Source organism: Myotis brandtii, unplaced genomic scaffold (genome assembly GCF_000412655.1).
Source record: "Myotis brandtii unplaced genomic scaffold, ASM41265v1 scaffold150, whole genome shotgun sequence".
Classification (NCBI taxonomy): domain Eukaryota; kingdom Metazoa; phylum Chordata; class Mammalia; order Chiroptera; family Vespertilionidae; genus Myotis; species Myotis brandtii.
The window spans coordinates 226,147-235,420 of record NW_005355411.1 but is presented as its reverse complement, the minus strand read 5'-3'; the positions used below and the strand labels follow the sequence as shown (position 1 = coordinate 235,420).

General features: G+C 40.2%; 1 pseudogene; it reads left to right on the top strand.

The window, feature by feature from the left end:
- Positions 1 to 8,252, top strand: part of LOC102258493 — a 43,237-nt pseudogene extending 34,985 nt beyond the window's left edge.
- Positions 8,253 to 9,274: the final 1,022 nt, after the last annotated feature.

The window sequence follows — 9,274 nt, the reverse complement described above, 5'->3', positions numbered from 1 at the left end:
GTGATAGAAACATCAATGATGAGAGAGAACCACCGATCAGCTGCCTCCTGCACGCCCCCTACTGGGGACCGAGCCCACAACCCAGGAACGTGCCCTGACTGGAATCAAACCTGGGACCCTTCAGTCCTTAGGCCGAGGCTCTTTCCACTGAGCCAGACCGGCTAGGGCTGGAATTGTTTTCTTGATTGCATTTTCCAGGTATTCATTTCCAGAATGTAAAAATAAAATTGATTGCTCTCCCATCATATTCTGATGACTCTTAGTTTTAGATAACCAGCATTCCTATCATGAAATTGCAGTTTCTCTTTTAGTGATCTTCGTATACTCTATCATCATTTTTAAAAATTTATTTTTACTGATTTCAGAGAGGAAGGGAAGGGCTAGTGAGAGAGATATAGAAACATCAATAATAGAAAATCATTGATTGGCTGCCTTCTGCACGCCCACTACTGGGGATCAAGCTCACCACCCTGGCATGTACCCTGACCAGGAATCAAACTATGACATCTTGGTTCATAGGTCCACGCTCAACCACTGAGCCAAGCCAGCCGGGCAATAGGCTATAATCTTGATTAGAAAGTTTCTGTTCTTTTTCTGCACACTCTTTAATGTGTCCCATACCTGTGATTGTTTCCTGCAATTGATGTGATTGCTCTTTTTTTTTAAAGCTTGCATTCTTTTTTAATTTTTTAAATATATATTTTTACTGACTTCAGAGAAGAAGGGAGAGGGAGAGAGAGTTAGAAACATCATTGAGAGAGAATCATTGATCAGCTGCCTCCTGCCATGTCCCCTACTGATCGAGCTGGTGGCAACCCAGGCATGTGCCCTTGACCGGAATCGAACCCAGGACCCCTCAGTTCGCAAGCCAATGCTCTATCCACTGAGCCAGACCAGCTAGTGCTAATGCTTGCATTCTGATAGCGTAATATTTTTGAACCTAAGAGTACTACAAGAAAAGATAGAAATAAACAGACCTTGTCCTTACTCTCCATGTTGCTTTTATGCTCAGTACAAGTACTATATATCCAGTAATTAACATATATCTTAGGTAAAAATTGCTCTAAGGGAAATTAACACACTCGGTGACACAGTGGGTGTTTATCCAGATCTGAGCTTTAGCAGTGGGAATGGCTCTTTGGTAAGGTGCCTTTAAGCACGTAGATGAGGGATATGAGCCAGGAATATGGAGTTTTCCAAATGTGAGACGAAGGGAAGTTTAAAGAGTTGAATCTGGAATGTGTTTGTGGAACTTCCTGGAAATTTGTCTTCATAGACTATAATGAGCAAGAGGGAAAATGACTGGAAATGAAGACAGTGGGGTGGCAGCTGGAAGTTTTGAGATATTGGTCATTTAAGACCTTGCTTTCATTCCAAATGAGTTGAGAAACCAGTGAGGATTTTTGGTAGAGGAGTGGCATTATTTAACTAATTCTTAAAATGGACCGCTTTGCCTGTGGTGTGGAAGGTAGGTATTATCAAGGGGAAGAGTGTCCTGTTAGACTTATGGTTACAATTTTTGATGGTAAAGCAATAGAGATCAAAATGATCAAAGATAAAAGGTGCATAGGAAATAATGCAGGAGTCACATGAAAAGGGCTAAATTGTCTGACCTAATTAGGGGAGCCTTTTAAAAGTGTCTAAAGTTGCCCTGGCTGGTTTGGCTAAGTGGTTAGAGCGTTGGCCTATGGACTGAAGGGTCCCAGGTTTGATTCCAGTCAGGGCACGTACCTGGGTTGTGGGCTCGGTCCCCAGTAGGGGGCATGCAGGAGGCAGCCAATTGATGATTCTCTCATTACTGATGTTTCGATCTCTCTTTCCCTCTCCCTTCCTCTCTGAAATCAATAAAAATATATATATTTTTTAAAATAAAAGTGTCTAGCCCTAACCTGTTTGGCTCAGTGGATAGAACGTCGGCCTTCGGACTCAAGGGTCCCAGGTTCGATTCCGGTCAAGGGCATGTACCTTGGCTGCGGGCACATCCCCAGTGGGAAGTGTGCAGGAGGCAGCTGATAGATGTTTCTCTCTCATCGATGTTTCTAACTCTCTATCCTTCTCCATTTCTCTCTGTAAAAAAATCAATAAAATATATTTTAAAAAATAAATAAATAAAAGTGTCTAGAGTTAAGAGACAAGAAGCAGAAATAGCAGAGGTGCTGTCCTATTAGCTTTAAAACAAAGTGCCATGTTGTGGAGAAGGTCAGCTATCAGGAAACAGCATGCAGACTCAGGCAGCTAAGGGCCTCAGTCCTACAACCACAGGAACTGAATTCTGCCAACAGCCAGTGCGTCTGGAAGAGGTTCCCCAGGTCCAGGTCAGATCACAGCCCTGGCTGACAGCTTTACGTACTTCTTTTTCTTTTTCTTTTTTTTTTTTGAGAAGAGAGAGAAATGAAGCATCAACTTGTCGTTCCACCCATTTATGCATTCATTGGTTGCTTTTTGTGTGTGTTTTGACCGGGGATCGAATGCACAAACTTGTATCGAGAGGACACTCTAAACAACTGAGCTGCCTGGCCAGGCCTTTACCCAGTCTTGTGTCCCTGAGAAAAGGCCCCAGTTAGGCTATGCTTGGACCCCTGTCCCATGGAAACAGATAATAATTGTTTATTGTGTTTTTAAAAATTGCTGAATTCTCCCAGCAGTGATGTTTGACAACAAGTGTGAAGGATTACCAACTAGGGGAGCTGACCCAGCTGGTATGTGTAGCCCCCTGAAGTCAAGGGGTTACAGTGTTGTCCAAAGACTCAGACACACAAAAATATGTCCTCCCCATAAATCACATTGTTCACAGAAACTATCTGGAATGGCCTTAAGACCTCTGCCTTAAAAAGATACTTATATCAGGCAGGATGTTCCAGGGAATCTGAGGTTATCTTCTAGTAATCAGTCAGGGACAGCCCTTCCTTTGGAATGCTCAGGGATGGTGTGACCCAGGCCTGCTGAGTTAACACTTCACTGCATGTCATCCATCCCTCTGTATATAGGAACATAGGACAGTATGTTCCAGCCAGACCATTAATTGGAGTTTTGATTATAGAAGCTTTTGTCTAAGTTGGAGATTCTTTCTTTGGGAGAGTTAAGTTGTCTGCAGAATGAAGAAGAATGGCAAGTTTTTGGACGATGATAACTCTCAATAGTCTGTTATGCTGATCTGGAAATCAGATTCTGAGGAGCCACATCCTTACTCACCGTGAGTTTGTTCTGTGCACCTGGGTCTGCAGGTATGCACTGATCACATAGCCAATGTTTGTTTGCTTCCCTTCCGAGGGCTCACTGAATTCCAAAACACTACCTGTGCGTCCACTTTTTATTCTACATGTTTTGGAACACAGTCTCATTTAGGACTCTTTCTTCGTAGAATTTAAATATGTTGATGGGCTCCACACTGCTATTTTCAGATAAGACCTTTTAAAAAATATATACCCAACCAATGTCTTCATGTTTGTACTTAGATTTGTAATAATCACCTTAAACTTTGTTTCACAATGCACTTGAGCTTTTCCCCTCATTCTGGACTTGAAGAATCTTCCTCGTTTCTTTGGGAGGCATTGCACCTACCTAGTCAATCAAGCCACGTAATTCCTGGAGTAATGTTTGAGTCCTCACTTTCTTTACCTCTTCTTCCTTCTCCCATTGAGCCAATCAGTGAACTTTGTCTTTTATTTATTTATTATTTTTTATTTTTAAAAATATATATTTTTATTGATTTCAGAGAAGAAGGGAAAGGGAGAGAGAGAGAGAAACATCAGTGATGAGAGAGAATCATGGATCAGTTGCCTGCTGCACGCCCCCTACTGGGGATCGAGCCCGCAGCCTGGGCATGAACCCTTGACCGGAATCAAACCCAGGACCCTTAGTCTGCTGGCCGATGGTCTGTCCACTGAGCCAATCCAGCTATGGCGTTGTCTTCTCATTAAATACACGGTAGGCAAAAGTAGGTGTACAGTGGTGACTAAGCGAAACACAGAGTTTATTCTTATGTTATTATTGTAGAATACTGTTTCATTTCACATAGGAACAACTGTAAACCTACTTTTGCTCCACCCTGTAAATCCTGATTTCACCCACCTCCCCCATCTCCATTGTTCCTTTCACCATGTCACACAGACTATGATTGCCTTCATTACTTTGCTTCATGTGTCTATACCTAGAATTATTAAACTTGGGTTTCCTACAAATTTAACTCAGTTCTGACACTATCTACCTAGAAATGGGATCAGACACTACAAGTTGTGACTTCCGTGCCATAAGACAAGTCCCACTTCAGATGTCAGTGGCAAGTCCATTTTGTCACCTGTGCTTCTGACCAACTGGCTATAAATTGCAGGTGTCATGAGTCCCATCCTTGGATTAAATTAATTTGCTAGAGCAGGTCACAGAACTCTGAGAAATACTTAGGTTTAGTGGTGTTTTTTTTATTATTTTTATTTTTTAAATATATTTTATTGATTTTTTTACAGAGAGGAAGGGAGAGGGATAGAGAGTTAGAAACATCGATGAGAGAGAAACATCGATCAGCTGCCTCCTGCACACCCCCTACTGGGGATGTGCCCACAACCAAGGTACATGCCCTTGACCGGAATCGAACCTGGGACTCTTGAGTCCGCAGGCTGATGCTCTATCCACTGAGTTTTTTTTAATAAAAGATACAGATGGATAGGTACATGGGACAAGGTTTGAAATATTTCTGAATACAGGAGGTTCTGTCTTTATTGAGCTAAGGTGAACCAACCACCCATTGGTCACAAGGATGTATTCACTAACCCAGAAACTGATCTAGTTAAGAATTTTCATAGAGCCTTAATCTCTAGGCCTTTTCTCCTTTCTAAGAGGTCAGTTAGTAGGGCTGGAAGTCCAACCATTAAATCACTTGGTCTTTCTAGTGACTAACTCTATCCTGAGAGTATGTAGGAGCCCTGTGCTCTCATCTCATTAGCATAAACTCAGCTGTTTTTATTGTAGAACAAAAGATACTTCTGTCACTTAGGAATTTGTAGTGGTTTCACAACCTCAATGTGAAGAACTATGCATAAAGATCAAATATATTTTTTATTTTATATCATATAGGATTGTCACTAAATAGTTACTTCACATGACGGCTTTTTACAAAGCGGTTTTATTTCAAACAAGGATTGTGAGGGATTCCAGAATGATTCCCTGTTCTCTTCTGTCCTAGAACTCAGGAAGGTGGATGATCTTCTGCAGCATCACGTGCAAATCCAAAGCCTTCAGAAGAGGGTCGACCGAGGCTGTGAACATAGTATGTTAGCAGATACTGTTAATCAGAGTGAAGATCATTCTCTATTCAAGCAAAATTGCAATGATATGTTTGAGATAAGTGAAAAACCTTTAAAATCAAATGAAAATTTTGAAAGCCAAAATAGAAGCTGTAACGTAAAGAATTCTGTGGAGTTGAAGGGAGATGGAATATGTATTCTTCATGCTAACCATGAACAATTTTATACTGAAATCATGTTGCCAGTTAGTACCAAACTCATTAATAATCAATCCTGGGTCATTCAGCAACAGAAAACTCACAATGTAGAGAAAGCCCATGTGTGCATTGAAAGTGGGAAAGCCTTTATGAAGATGTCTCAGCTCACTGATCATCAGAGAGTTCATACTAGACAGAAATTTTATGGGTGCAGTCTGTGTGGGAAAGCCTTTCTCAGAAAATCCAGGCTTACTGAACATCAGAAAATACACACGGGACTCAAACAGAATGAATGCACTGAATGTGACAAAACCTTCCTCAAGACATCCCAGTTCAATAGACATCAGAAAATGCACATGAAAGAGAAACCTTATATGTGCAGTGAATGTGGAAAAGCATTCATCAAAAAGTCTCGGCTCATTTATCATCAACGAACTCATACAGGAGAGAAACCCCATGGATGCAGTCTATGTGGGAAGACCTTCTCTACAAAGTTTAGTCTCACTATACATCAGAAAACCCATACAGGAGAGAAACCTTATACATGCCCTGAATGTGGAAAAGGCTTTATTGAGAAGAGTCGTCTTATTGCACATCAGCGAACTCATACAGGAGAGAAACCCTATGGTTGCAATCTGTGTGGAAAAACCTTCTCTACAAAGTTTAATCTCACTACACATCAGAGAACTCACACAGGAGAAAAGCCTTTTTTATGCAGTGAATGTGGGAAAGGCTTCTCAATGAAGCACTGTCTTATTGGACATCAGCGAAGGCATTCTGGAGAGAAGCCCTATGTATGTGTTGTGTGTGAAAAAGGTTTCACCATGAAGCGTGATCTCACTGTACATCAGCGAAGTCATAATTTAGATAAACCATATACGTGCAATGAATGTGGGAAGGGCTTCACTGTGAAGAGTTGTCTGATTGTACATCAGCGAATGCACACGGGAGAGAAACCCTATGTATGCAGTGAATGTGGAAAAGGCTTCCCAGTGAAAATGCAATTGATTGTACATCAACGAACTCATACAGGAGAGAAACCGTATGTATGTAGTGTATGCTGGAAAGGTTTCACAGCGAAGCAAAATCTCATTAGACATCAGCTGAAACATACAGGAGAGTATCCCTATATATGTAATTTGTGTGGAAAAGGGTTCACCATGAACACTGACCTCACTTTACATCAGCAAACTCATACTTAAGAGAAATTATGTGCAATGAATGTATGAAAGGCTTCATTATGAAAAATACTAGAGGCCTGGTGCACGAATTCGTGCTCAGGTGGGGTCCCTCGGCATGGTCGGTGATCAGGGCCTTTCTGGGCTATGGGAGGTTGGCTGTGGGAGCTCACTGACCACCAGGGTGCAGTCCTGTATTGAGCATCTACCCTCTGGTGGTCAGTGTAATCATGGCAACCGATCGTTCAGTTACTTAGGCTTTTCTCTATATATAGATTCTATGTGTACATGAGCAAAACTCATGCTACAGAGCAGCCCTACACACATGTAATAATTGTGGTGAAGGCTTTAGGACAGTGGTTCTCAACCTGTGGGTCGTCAACCTGTGGGTCACGACCCCTTTGGGGGTCGAATGACCCTTTCACAGGGGTCGCCTAAGACCATCGGAAAACACATATATAATTACATATTGTTTTTGTGATTAATCACTATGCTTTAATTATGTTCAATTTGTAACAATGAAAATACACCCTGCATATCAGATATTTACATTACGATTCATAACAGTAGTAAAATTACAGTTATGAAGTAGCAACGAAATTAATTTTATGGTTGGGGGTCACCACAACATGAGGAACTGTATTAAAGGGTCATGGCATTAGGAAGGTTGAGAACCACTGCTTTAGAAGAAAGACATGCCTTGTAAAACATCAGAGATTTCACTCAGGAAACACTTCCTTTGCATGTACTAAATGTACAAAATTCTCTTTTAGCAACAATGATCTCATCCATCAGAGAATTCACATGAGAGAGAAATCCTATGAATGTAATGAATGTGGTAAAACTTTCTCTACAAACTCAGGATTCTATGTTCATCAAAGAAAACATACAGTCGGGAGGCCCTAAGAGTGTAGCAATTGTGGGACAGCTTTTGACCACTTGTCAGTTGTTAAACATAAGAGATTTCACAGGTAGTTGCTTTGGGGTAAGCCTGTTGCCAGTTGTAGGCCCTCAAGATAATAGTATGCAATGAAGAATAACTTGATGCAAAAAGAGAGATAGGGAAAAAAGAATATGTTACTGCAAAGAATGTGGTACTGTCTTTCTTGGTCAATTACCTCATATTTTATATGAAAAATTTTACAAAACAAGTGATACAATCAACCTTGATGAAAATATTTTAGGACATTATATGTCTATAAAGGTTATCTTGACATAAATACTATGAATGTGACAGTAGGAAATTCTTACTTGGAAGTAGTCCCTATCATGATGAATGTATGAATATTTCTAATTGTTTGAAAGCATCTGCCCCAAAAGTAAGACTTCGATAGATGTCAGTTCACACTAGAGAAATACTTTTCTCTGTCAGGAACATGGCATAGATTGCATAATTCATGTTGCCTTATTTGCCACAAATCCATGCAGAAATAACTCATGAACACATTCAATTTGGTGGTCTTTCGCAAATGAAGAGAAGCCTTGAATGAAAAAGCATTCTGTCACAAGTCTGAACAGAAAATATACTTCACAAGCCATTGTGGGCAGGACACCATCAGCAATATTTCTACTCACCTTGCCTTTGATTATATAAGTTTTAAACAGTGACAATTACTCTCATCATGAGTAAAATTTTAATAAATACAACATTGGTGTGTTCTGTGCCCGTTTCATTATGTAATTAAATTTTGCATTTCTTTAGTTCTATGTTTGGGTTATTTCAGAATAACAAAACAAAATGAATATATTCATTTATAAGGATAACAACATATTGTGTTTGACCAAGTTTATAAGTAACAAAGTGGTTTATAAAATTAATATAAATGTCAGTTTTTATAACTATAAATTTAGAATCACAAAAACAAATTTTCTTGAGATTTCCTGCATGCCTTTCATATAACTATCCACTCTTGACCTGGCTGTGGTGGCTTGGTGGATTGAGCATCGTCCGATGGACCAAGTGGTCCTGGGTTCGATTCTCAGAAAGGGCACATACCTGGGTTGCGGGCTTGATCCCCAGTAGGGGCATGCAGGAGGCAGCCAATCAATGAGTCTTTCTCATCATTGATGTTTCTATCTCTCTCCCCCTCTCCCTACCTCTCTGAAATCAATAAAAAACAAAAAAGACCCACATATAACTATCTACTCTCAAAGGTAAAACCTTACATAGTCACAGTTCATTCTCAAGTAGAGTAAAGTGAAATTGTTACAGTGCTCTTAACTATAGGATTGATTTGTATCTCCAGTTTTATCACTCATTTTATTTGGTTTTTATCACACGTAGATTCTTGTAACCAAAGCAAAATTCAGAAAATGTTGCTATCATAAACTCCCTCAGACTACCTTTTTCTTTTTTCCTTTCTTTTTTTAAATATATTTTATTGATTTTTTTACAGAGGAAGGGAGAGGGATAGAGAGTTAGAAACATCGATCAGCTGCCTCCTGCACATCTCATACTGGTGATGTGCCCGCAACCAAGGTACATGCCCTTGACCAAAATTGAACCTGGAACCTTTCAGTCTGTAGGTCGGTGCTATCTTCACTGGGCCAAACCAGTTAGGGCTACCTTTTAAATATGTTTTTATTGATTTCAGAGTGAGGAAGAGGGAGATAGAAACATCAATGATGAAAGAGAATCATTGATAGGCTGCCTCCTACA